The sequence below is a fragment of the Aulonocara stuartgranti genome (genome assembly GCF_965226115.1).
Source record: "Aulonocara stuartgranti genome assembly, chromosome: 20".
NCBI lineage: Eukaryota > Metazoa > Chordata > Actinopteri > Cichliformes > Cichlidae > Aulonocara > Aulonocara stuartgranti.
This window is the reverse complement of record NC_138956.1, coordinates 18,968,640-18,981,610: the sequence shown is the minus strand read 5'-3', so window position 1 is coordinate 18,981,610 and position 12,971 is coordinate 18,968,640. Positions and strand designations below refer to the sequence as shown.

Sequence of the window (12,971 nt, the reverse complement as noted above, 5' to 3'; positions counted from 1 at the left end):
TGTTGGCTGAGGCTATCCACATTACACCAGGACCTGTGCTGCTGGCTGATACCATCCATATTTCACCAGGGCTTGTGTTGATAGCTGATGTGATCCACAATACACAAGGGCCTGTGCTACTTGCTGATACCATCCACACTACACCAGGGCCAGTGGTGTTGGCTGAGGACATTCACATTTCACCAGAGCCTGCGTTGCTGGCTGATGCCAACCACATTTCACCAGGGCTGGGGCCATACACATTACAACAGGGACAGTGCTTCCTGTGAGGCCATATTCACCCCACCAGGGCCTCTGCTGCTTATTGATGCCATCCACATTACACCTGGGCCTATGGTGCTGAGCGATATCATGCACATTTCACCAGGGGTTGTGTTGCTGGCTGATGCGATCCACAATACACAAGGGCCTGTGCTACTGGCTTATGCCATCCACATTACACCAGGGCAAGTGGTGTTGGCTGAGGGCATTCACATTACACCAGGGCCTGTGGTGCTGGCCAATACTAGAGATGGCACGATATCACTTTTTTATGTCCGATACCGATACCGATATCATAAATTTGGATATCTGCCGATACCGATATGAATCCGATATAGTATTTTTTTAATCAACAAAACTGTTTTTTTCAAATATCTTGCTGCATTTTGTATAAGTTCATACTCAAGTTTAAAACAACAACTACACTAAAGCTATTCTGTTATACCTGTATGCAAAAAAAAAATATTTCATAGTTCAGCAATACTGATCAATCTAATAAACTTAAACCTACACCATCCTCCCTATTTTGGTATTTTAAAGAGTACTTAGCGTAAATATTAAGCAACCTAACTAATAGGGTTCCAACTCCCAGCAACAACAAAAATAAATAAATTAAAAATAGGGAACCACCCTCACGCTCCACCTCATGATGCTTAATCGACGTAATCAACCTTAATTTGATGCAGTGTGAAAAAAAATGCACAGAAATCAATTATTTTTCAAGAAATATTAAATAGATTCAACATCTTTCTTTCTATGAAGTTGTACAAAAACGCTTTCTTTCGCCAAGACAGTGCATTTCTCACTGTTACATGCATTTGAATGGGGAACTCGACTGAAACAAAGTATAGGTTTTCATTATGTGAATAACTTGGAAATCTTAGCTCAAACAGCTGCAAAACCTGTTTTCCCAGCACGGAGACCTTGAGTTCTATAATATAAGGCCATAAACATGTTTGTCTGAGTCTTCTATCAAAAGTTACAGCTATTCATATGAAGTTGTACAAAAACGCTTTCTTTCGCCAAGACAGTGCGTTTCTCACTGTTACATGCATTTGAATGGGGAACTCGACCGAAACAAAGTATAGGTTTTCATTATGTGAATAACTTGGAAATCTTAGCTCAAACAGCTGCAAAACCTGTTTTCCCAGCACGGAGACCTTGAGTTCTATAATATAAGGCCATAAACATGTTTGTCTGAGTCTTCTATCAAAAGTTACAGCTATTTCTATGAAGTTGTACAAAAACGCTTTCTTTTGCCAAGACAGTGCGTTTCTCACTGTTACATGCATTTGAATGGGGAACTCGACCGAAACAAAGTATAGGTTTTCATTATGTGAATAATTTGGAAATCTTAGCTCAAACAGCTGCAAAACCTGTTTTCCCAGCACGGAGACCTTGAGTTCTATAATATAAGGCCATAAACATGTTTGTCTGAGTCTTCTATCAAAAGTTACAGCTATTTCTATGAAGTTGTACAAAAACGCTTTCTTTCGCCAAGACAGTGCGTTTCTCACTGTTACATGCATTTGAATGGGGAACTCGACCGAAACAAAGTATAGGTTTTCATTATGTGAATAACTTGGAAATCTTAGCTCAAACAGCTGCAAAACCTGTTTGCCCAGCACGGGAACCTTGAGTTCTATAAGATAAAGCCATAAACATGTGTATCCGAGGCTTCTATCAAAAGTTACAGCTATTCATATGAAGTTGTACAAAAACGCTTTCTTTCGCCAAGACAGTGCGTTTCTCACTGTTACATGCATTTGAATGGGGAACTCGACCGAAACAAAGTATAGGTTTTCATTATGTGAATAACTTGGAAATCTTAGCTCAAACAGCTGCAAAACCTGTTTTCCCAGCACGGAGACCTTGAGTTCTATAATATAAGGTCATAAACATGTTTGTCTGAGTCTTCTATCAAAAGTTACAGCTATTTCTATGAAGTTGTACAAAAACGCTTTCTTTCGCCAAGACAGTGCATTTCTCACTGTTACATGCATTTGAATGGGGAACTCGACTGAAACAAAGTATAGGTTTTCATTATGTGAATAACTTGGAAATCTTAGCTCAAATAGCTGCAAAACCTGTTTGCCCAGCACGGGAACCTTGAGTTCTATAAGATAAAGCCATAAACATGTGTATCCGAGGCTTCTATCAAAAGTTACAGCTATTCATATGAAGTTGTACAAAAACGCTTTCTTTCGCCAAGACAGTGCGTTTCTCACTGTTACATGCATTTGAATGGGGAACTCGACCGAAACAAAGTATAGGTTTTCATTATGTGAATAACTTGGAAATCTTAGCTCAAACAGCTGCAAAACCTGTTTGCCCAGCACGGTAACCTTGAGTTCTATAAGATAAAGCCATAAACATGTGTATCCGAGTCTTCTATCAAAAGTTACAGCTATTCATATGAAGTTGTACAAAAACGCTTTCTTTCACCAAGACAGTGCGTTTCTCACTGTTACATGCATTTGAATGGGGAACTCGACCGAAACAAAGTATAGGTTTTCATTATGTGAATAACTTGGAAATCTTAGCTCAAACAGCTGCAAAACCTGTTTTCCCAGCACGGAGACCTTGAGTTCTATAATATAAGGCCATAAACATGTTTGTCTGAGTCTTCTATCAAAAGTTACAGCTATTCATATGAAGTTGTACAAAAACGCTTTCTTTCGCCAAGACAGTGCGTTTCTCACTGTTACATGCATTTGAATGGGGAACTCGACCGAAACAAAGTATAGGTTTTCATTATGTGAATAACTTGGAAATCTTAGCTCAAACAGCTGCAAAACCTGTTTTCCCAGCACGGAGACCTTGAGTTCTATAATATAAGGCCATAAACATGTTTGTCTGAGTCTTCTATCAAAAGTTACAGCTATTTCTATGAAGTTGTACAAAAACGCTTTCTTTCGCCAAGACAGTGCGTTTCTCACTGTTACATGCATTTGAATGGGGAACTCGACCGAAACAAAGTATAGGTTATCATTATGTGAATAACTTGGAAATCTTAGCTCAAACAGCTGCAAAACCTGTTTTCCCAGCACGGGAACCTTGAGTTCTATAAGATAAAGCCATAAACATGTGTATCCGAGGCTTCTATCAAAAGTTACAGCTATTCATATGAAGTTGTACAAAAACGCTTTCTTTCGCCAAGACAGTGCGTTTCTCACTGTTACATGCATTTGAATGGGGAACTCGACCGAAACAAAGTATAGGTTTTCATTATGTGAATAACTTGGAAATCTTAGCTCAAACAGCTGCAAAACCTGTTTTCCCAGCACGGGGACCTTGAGTTCTATAAGATGAAGCCATAAACATGTTTGTCTGAGTCTTCTATCAAAAGTTACAGCGATTTATATGAAGTTGTTCAAAAATGCTTTCTTTCGCCAAGACAGTGCGTTTCTCACTGTTACATGGATTTGAATGGGGAACTAGACCGAATCAAAGTATAGGTTTTCATTATGTGAATAACTTGGAAATGTTAGCTCAAACAACTGCAAAACCTGTTTTCCCAGCACGGGGACCTTGAGGTCTATAAGATAAAGCCATAAACATGTTTGTCTGAGTCTTCTATCAAAAGTTACAGCTATTTATATGAAGTTGTACAAAAACGGTTTCTTTCACCAAGACAGTGCGTTTCTCACTGTTACATGCATTTAAATGGGGAACTCGCCTGAAAAAAAGTATAGGTTTTCATTATGTGAATAATTTGGAAATCTTAGCTCAAACAGCTGCAAAACCTGTTTTCCCAGCACGGGGACCTTGAGTTCTATAAGATGAAGCCATAAACATGTTTGTCTGAGTCTTCTATCAAAGGTTACAGCTATTTATATGAAGTTGTACAAAAACGCTTTCTTTCGCCAAGACAGTGCATTTCTGTCTATTACATGCATTTGAATAGAGTTCTCGCACGAAACAAAGTATAGGTTTTCATTATGTGAATAACTTGGAAATGTTAGCTCAAACAGCTGCAAAACCTGTTTTCCCAGCACGGGGACCTTGAGTTCTATAAGATAAAGCCATAAACATGTTTGTCTGAGTCTTCTATCAAAAGTTACAGCTATTTATATGAAGTTGTACGAAAATGCTTTCTTTCGCCAAGACAGTGCGTTTCTCACTGTTACATGCATTTGAATGGGGAACTCGCCTGAAACAAAGTATAGGTTTTCATTATGTGAATAATTTGGAAATGTTAGCTCAAACAGCTGCAAAACCTGTTTTCCCAGCACGGGGACCTTGAGTTCTATAAGATGAAGCCATAAACATGTTTGTCTGAGTCTTCTATCAAAAGTTACAGCTATTTATATGAAGTTGTACAAAAACGCTTTCTTTCGCCAAGACAGTGCGTTTCTCACTGTTACATGGATTTGAATGGGGAACTAGACCGAATCAAAGTATAGGTTTTCATTATGTGAATAACTTGGAAATCTTAGCTCAAACAGCTGCAAAACCTGTTTTCCCAGCACGGGGACCTTGAGTTCTATAAGATGAAGCCATAAACATGTTTGTCTGAGTCTTCTATCAAAAGTTACAGCGATTTATATGAAGTTGTTCAAAAACGCTTTCTTTCGCCAAGACAGTGCGTTTCTCACTGTTACATGCATTTGAATGGGGAACTAGACCGAATCAAAGTATAGGTTTTCATTATGTGAATAACTTGGAAATCTTAGCTCAAACAGCTGCAAAACCTGTTTTCCCAGCACGGGGACCTTGAGTTCTATAAGATGAAGCCAAAAACATGTTTGTCTGAGTCTTCTATCAAAAGTTACAGCTATTTATATGAAGTTGTACAAAAACGCTTTCTTTCGCCAAGACAGTGCGTTTCTCACTGTTACATGCATTTGAATGGGGAACTAGACCGAATCAAAGTATAGGTTTTCATTATGTGAATAATTTGGAAATCTTAGCTCAAACAGCTGCAAAACCTGTTTTCCCAGCACGGGGACCTTGAGTTCTATAAGATGAAGCCATAAACATGTTTGTCTGAGTCTTCTATCAAAAGTTACAGCGATTTATATGAAGTTGTTCAAAAACGCTTTCTTTCGCCAAGACAGTGCGTTTCTCACTGTTACATGCATTTGAATGGGGAACTCGCCTGAAACAAAGTATAGGTTTTCATTATGTGAATAACTTGGAAATGTTAGCTCAAACAGCTGCAAAACCTGTTTTCCCAGCACGGGGACCTTGAGTTCTATAAGATGAAGCCATAAACATGTTTGTCTGCGTCTTCTATCAAAAGTTACAGCGATTTATATGAAGTTGTTCAAAAACGCTTTCTTTCGCCAAGACAGTGCGTTTCTCACTGTTACATGCATTTGAATGGGGAACTAGACCGAATCAAAGTATAGGTTTTCATTATGTGAATAATTTGGAAATCTTAGCTCAAACAGCTGCAAAACCTGTTTTCCCAGCACGGGGACCTTGAGTTCTATAAGATGAAGCCATAAACATGTTTGTCTGAGTCTTCTATCAAAAGTTACAGCTATTTATATGAAGTTGTACAAAAACGCTTTCTTTCGCCAAGACAGTGCGTTTCTCACTGTTACATGGATTTGAATGGGGAACTAGACCGAATCAAAGTATAGGTTTTCATTATGTGAATAACTTGGAAATCTTAGCTCAAACAGCTGCAAAACCTGTGTTCCCAGCACGGGGACCTTGAGTTCTATAAGATGAAGCCATAAACATGTTTGTCTGAGTCTTCTATCAAAAGTTACAGCGATTTATATGAAGTTGTTCAAAAACGCTTTCTTTCGCCAAGACAGTGCGTTTCTCACTGTTACATGCATTTGAATGGGGAACTAGACCGAATCAAAGTATAGGTTTTCATTATGTGAATAACTTGGAAATCTTAGCTCAAACAGCTGCAAAACCTGTTTTCCCAGCACGGGGACCTTGAGTTCTATAAGATGAAGCCAAAAACATGTTTGTCTGAGTCTTCTATCAAAAGTTACAGCTATTTATATGAAGTTGTACAAAAACGCTTTCTTTCGCCAAGACAGTGCGTTTCTCACTGTTACATGCATTTGAATGGGGAACTAGACCGAATCAAAGTATAGGTTTTCATTATGTGAATAATTTGGAAATCTTAGCTCAAACAGCTGCAAAACCTGTTTTCCCAGCACGGGGACCTTGAGTTCTATAAGATGAAGCCATAAACATGTTTGTCTGAGTCTTCTATCAAAAGTTACAGCGATTTATATGAAGTTGTTCAAAAACGCTTTCTTTCGCCAAGACAGTGCGTTTCTCACTGTTACATGCATTTGAATGGGGAACTCGCCTGAAACAAAGTATAGGTTTTCATTATGTGAATAACTTGGAAATGTTAGCTCAAACAGCTGCAAAACCTGTTTTCCCAGCACGGGGACCTTGAGTTCTATAAGATGAAGCCATAAACATGTTTGTCTGCGTCTTCTATCAAAAGTTACAGCGATTTATATGAAGTTGTTCAAAAACGCTTTCTTTCGCCAAGACAGTGCGTTTCTCACTGTTACATGCATTTGAATGGGGAACTAGACCGAATCAAAGTATAGGTTTTCATTATGTGAATAATTTGGAAATCTTAGCTCAAACAGCTGCAAAACCTGTTTTCCCAGCACGGGGACCTTGAGTTCTATAAGATGAAGCCATAAACATGTTTGTCTGAGTCTTCTATCAAAAGTTACAGCTATTTATATGAAGTTGTACAAAAACGCTTTCTTTCGCCAAGACAGTGCGTTTCTCACTGTTACATGGATTTGAATGGGGAACTAGACCGAATCAAAGTATAGGTTTTCATTATGTGAATAACTTGGAAATCTTAGCTCAAACAGCTGCAAAACCTGTTTTCCCAGCACGGAGACCTTGAGTTCTATAATATAAGGCCATAAACATGTTTGTCTGAGTCTTCTATCAAAAGTTACAGCTATTTCTATGAAGTTGTACAAAAACGCTTTCTTTCGCCAAGACAGTGCGTTTCTCACTGTTACATGCATTTGAATGGGGAACTCGACCGAAACAAAGTATAGGTTATCATTATGTGAATAACTTGGAAATCTTAGCTCAAACAGCTGCAAAACCTGTTTTCCCAGCACGGGAACCTTGAGTTCTATAAGATAAAGCCATAAACATGTGTATCCGAGGCTTCTATCAAAAGTTACAGCTATTCATATGAAGTTGTACAAAAACGCTTTCTTTCGCCAAGACAGTGCGTTTCTCACTGTTACATGCATTTGAATGGGGAACTCGACCGAAACAAAGTATAGGTTTTCATTATGTGAATAACTTGGAAATCTTAGCTCAAACAGCTGCAAAACCTGTTTTCCCAGCACGGGGACCTTGAGTTCTATAAGATGAAGCCATAAACATGTTTGTCTGAGTCTTCTATCAAAAGTTACAGCGATTTATATGAAGTTGTTCAAAAATGCTTTCTTTCGCCAAGACAGTGCGTTTCTCACTGTTACATGGATTTGAATGGGGAACTAGACCGAATCAAAGTATAGGTTTTCATTATGTGAATAACTTGGAAATGTTAGCTCAAACAACTGCAAAACCTGTTTTCCCAGCACGGGGACCTTGAGGTCTATAAGATAAAGCCATAAACATGTTTGTCTGAGTCTTCTATCAAAAGTTACAGCTATTTATATGAAGTTGTACAAAAACGGTTTCTTTCACCAAGACAGTGCGTTTCTCACTGTTACATGCATTTAAATGGGGAACTCGCCTGAAAAAAAGTATAGGTTTTCATTATGTGAATAATTTGGAAATCTTAGCTCAAACAGCTGCAAAACCTGTTTTCCCAGCACGGGGACCTTGAGTTCTATAAGATGAAGCCATAAACATGTTTGTCTGAGTCTTCTATCAAAGGTTACAGCTATTTATATGAAGTTGTACAAAAACGCTTTCTTTCGCCAAGACAGTGCATTTCTGTCTATTACATGCATTTGAATAGAGTTCTCGCACGAAACAAAGTATAGGTTTTCATTATGTGAATAACTTGGAAATGTTAGCTCAAACAGCTGCAAAACCTGTTTTCCCAGCACGGGGACCTTGAGTTCTATAAGATAAAGCCATAAACATGTTTGTCTGAGTCTTCTATCAAAAGTTACAGCTATTTATATGAAGTTGTACGAAAATGCTTTCTTTCGCCAAGACAGTGCGTTTCTCACTGTTACATGCATTTGAATGGGGAACTCGCCTGAAACAAAGTATAGGTTTTCATTATGTGAATAATTTGGAAATGTTAGCTCAAACAGCTGCAAAACCTGTTTTCCCAGCACGGGGACCTTGAGTTCTATAAGATGAAGCCATAAACATGTTTGTCTGAGTCTTCTATCAAAAGTTACAGCTATTTATATGAAGTTGTACAAAAACGCTTTCTTTCGCCAAGACAGTGCGTTTCTCACTGTTACATGGATTTGAATGGGGAACTAGACCGAATCAAAGTATAGGTTTTCATTATGTGAATAACTTGGAAATCTTAGCTCAAACAGCTGCAAAACCTGTTTTCCCAGCACGGGGACCTTGAGTTCTATAAGATGAAGCCATAAACATGTTTGTCTGAGTCTTCTATCAAAAGTTACAGCGATTTATATGAAGTTGTTCAAAAACGCTTTCTTTCGCCAAGACAGTGCGTTTCTCACTGTTACATGCATTTGAATGGGGAACTAGACCGAATCAAAGTATAGGTTTTCATTATGTGAATAACTTGGAAATCTTAGCTCAAACAGCTGCAAAACCTGTTTTCCCAGCACGGGGACCTTGAGTTCTATAAGATGAAGCCAAAAACATGTTTGTCTGAGTCTTCTATCAAAAGTTACAGCTATTTATATGAAGTTGTACAAAAACGCTTTCTTTCGCCAAGACAGTGCGTTTCTCACTGTTACATGCATTTGAATGGGGAACTAGACCGAATCAAAGTATAGGTTTTCATTATGTGAATAATTTGGAAATCTTAGCTCAAACAGCTGCAAAACCTGTTTTCCCAGCACGGGGACCTTGAGTTCTATAAGATGAAGCCATAAACATGTTTGTCTGAGTCTTCTATCAAAAGTTACAGCGATTTATATGAAGTTGTTCAAAAACGCTTTCTTTCGCCAAGACAGTGCGTTTCTCACTGTTACATGCATTTGAATGGGGAACTCGCCTGAAACAAAGTATAGGTTTTCATTATGTGAATAACTTGGAAATGTTAGCTCAAACAGCTGCAAAACCTGTTTTCCCAGCACGGGGACCTTGAGTTCTATAAGATGAAGCCATAAACATGTTTGTCTGCGTCTTCTATCAAAAGTTACAGCGATTTATATGAAGTTGTTCAAAAACGCTTTCTTTCGCCAAGACAGTGCGTTTCTCACTGTTACATGCATTTGAATGGGGAACTAGACCGAATCAAAGTATAGGTTTTCATTATGTGAATAATTTGGAAATCTTAGCTCAAACAGCTGCAAAACCTGTTTTCCCAGCACGGGGACCTTGAGTTCTATAAGATGAAGCCATAAACATGTTTGTCTGAGTCTTCTATCAAAAGTTACAGCTATTTATATGAAGTTGTACAAAAACGCTTTCTTTCGCCAAGACAGTGCGTTTCTCACTGTTACATGGATTTGAATGGGGAACTAGACCGAATCAAAGTATAGGTTTTCATTATGTGAATAACTTGGAAATCTTAGCTCAAACAGCTGCAAAACCTGTGTTCCCAGCACGGGGACCTTGAGTTCTATAAGATGAAGCCATAAACATGTTTGTCTGAGTCTTCTATCAAAAGTTACAGCGATTTATATGAAGTTGTTCAAAAACGCTTTCTTTCGCCAAGACAGTGCGTTTCTCACTGTTACATGCATTTGAATGGGGAACTAGACCGAATCAAAGTATAGGTTTTCATTATGTGAATAACTTGGAAATCTTAGCTCAAACAGCTGCAAAACCTGTTTTCCCAGCACGGGGACCTTGAGTTCTATAAGATGAAGCCAAAAACATGTTTGTCTGAGTCTTCTATCAAAAGTTACAGCTATTTATATGAAGTTGTACAAAAACGCTTTCTTTCGCCAAGACAGTGCGTTTCTCACTGTTACATGCATTTGAATGGGGAACTAGACCGAATCAAAGTATAGGTTTTCATTATGTGAATAATTTGGAAATCTTAGCTCAAACAGCTGCAAAACCTGTTTTCCCAGCACGGGGACCTTGAGTTCTATAAGATGAAGCCATAAACATGTTTGTCTGAGTCTTCTATCAAAAGTTACAGCGATTTATATGAAGTTGTTCAAAAACGCTTTCTTTCGCCAAGACAGTGCGTTTCTCACTGTTACATGCATTTGAATGGGGAACTCGCCTGAAACAAAGTATAGGTTTTCATTATGTGAATAACTTGGAAATGTTAGCTCAAACAGCTGCAAAACCTGTTTTCCCAGCACGGGGACCTTGAGTTCTATAAGATGAAGCCATAAACATGTTTGTCTGCGTCTTCTATCAAAAGTTACAGCGATTTATATGAAGTTGTTCAAAAACGCTTTCTTTCGCCAAGACAGTGCGTTTCTCACTGTTACATGCATTTGAATGGGGAACTAGACCGAATCAAAGTATAGGTTTTCATTATGTGAATAATTTGGAAATCTTAGCTCAAACAGCTGCAAAACCTGTTTTCCCAGCACGGGGACCTTGAGTTCTATAAGATGAAGCCATAAACATGTTTGTCTGAGTCTTCTATCAAAAGTTACAGCTATTTATATGAAGTTGTACAAAAACGCTTTCTTTCGCCAAGACAGTGCGTTTCTCACTGTTACATGGATTTGAATGGGGAACTAGACCGAATCAAAGTATAGGTTTTCATTATGTGAATAACTTGGAAATCTTAGCTCAAACAGCTGCAAAACCTGTGTTCCCAGCACGGGGACCTTGAGTTCTATAAGATGAAGCCATAAACATGTTTGTCTGAGTCTTCTATCAAAAGTTACAGCGATTTATATGAAGTTGTTCAAAAACGCTTTCTTTCGCCAAGACAGTGCGTTTCTCACTGTTACATGCATTTGAATGGGGAACTAGACCGAATCAAAGTATAGGTTTTCATTATGTGAATAACTTGGAAATCTTAGCTCAAACAGCTGCAAAACCTGTTTTCCCAGCACGGGGACCTTGAGTTCTTTAAGATGAAGCCATAAACATGTTTGTCTGAGTCTTCTATCAAAAGTTACAGCTATTTATATGAAGTTGTACAAAAACGCTTTCTTTCGCCAAGACAGTGCATTTCTGTCTATTACATGCATTTGAATAGAGTTCTCGCACGAAACAAAGTATAGGTTTTCATTATGTGAATAACTTGAAAATCTTAGCTCAAACAGCTGCAAAACCTGTTTCCTCAACACGGGGATATTGAATTCTATAAGATAAAGCAATAAATACGCATATCTGAGTTTTCTATCAAATGGAAGAGCTGTCTTTATGAAGTTGTAAGCGCTTTATTTCGCCGAGACAGTTCGTTTCTGACTGTTACATGCATTTGAATGGAGTTCTCGCACGAAACAAAGTATAGGTTTGCATCTTGTGAATAACTTGAAAATCTTAGCTCAAACAGCTGCAAAACCTGTTTCCTCATCACAGGGTGTCTGAGCGCTCTATCAAAAGTTACAGTAACTTCATGAAGTTGTACAAAAAGGCTTTATTTCGCCAAGACAGTGCGTTTCTGACTATTACATGCATTTGAATGGGGAACTCGCCTGAGACAAAGTATAGGTTTTCATTATGTGAATAACTTGAAAGTCTTACTCACACAGCTGCAAAACCTGTTTGCCCAGCACGGGGATATTGAATTCTATAATTATCTTATAGAATTCAATGTATAAATATAAATGTGTATTTTTGAATCTTCTATCAAAAGTTACAGCTGTCTTCATGAAGACCATTAAAAACGCTTTATTTCACCACGTTAGTGCGTTTCTTTCTATTACATGCATTTGAATGGAGTTCTCGCCCAAAACAAAGTATAGGTTTTCATTATGTGAATAACTTGGAAATCTTAGCTCAAACAGCTGCAAAACCTGTTTTCCCAGCACGGGGACCTTGAGTTCTATAAGATAAAGCCATAAACATGTTTGTCTGAGTCTTCTATCAAAAGTTACACCTATTTATATGAAGTTGTACAAAAACGCTTTCTTTCGCCAAGACAGTGCGTTTCTCACTGTTACATGCATTTGAATGGGGAACTCGACCGAAACAAAGTATGGGTTTTCATTATGTGAATAACTTGAAAATCTTAGCTCAAACAGCTGCAAAACCTGTTTGCTCAACACGGGGATATCGAACTTTATAAGATAAAGCCATAAATATGTGTATATGCGTCTTCTATCAAAAGTTACAGCTGTCTTGAATGAAAGCATTATAGCAGCTTACCTCGATCATGTGGTAGAACAGACACATGGGCCACCTACGTGTCCTCCTACGGCAGGAGTAGTTGCCACAAACCTGCAAAACAAAAAGAAATGATCAGATGACATGAACAGATTTATACAGCCATAAGCAAGAGATTCTTCCTGCCTGTGGGCGTCAAACTGGACCCCCCCCCCCCCTCTCTCCTTACTGTAGCTATCAAAACTATCATAGTCTAAAACTATCATCTCATATCAAAACTATTATAATCACATTATCTGACTTTATCAGTTATAACAATGAGAAACGGTAAACAATTTGGCAAATAAATGACTTATAATTGTGCTTACCTGGTCCAGATGATC

At 38.2% G+C, this 12,971-nt stretch overlaps 1 protein-coding gene across 1 annotated transcript in view; it reads left to right on the top strand.

The window, feature by feature from the left end:
• LOC309696408 (uncharacterized protein) overlaps positions 1-12,971 on the top strand; it is a 596,714-nt gene that overhangs the window by 58,824 nt on the left and 524,919 nt on the right. The gene's annotated exons all lie outside the window — the stretch shown is intronic.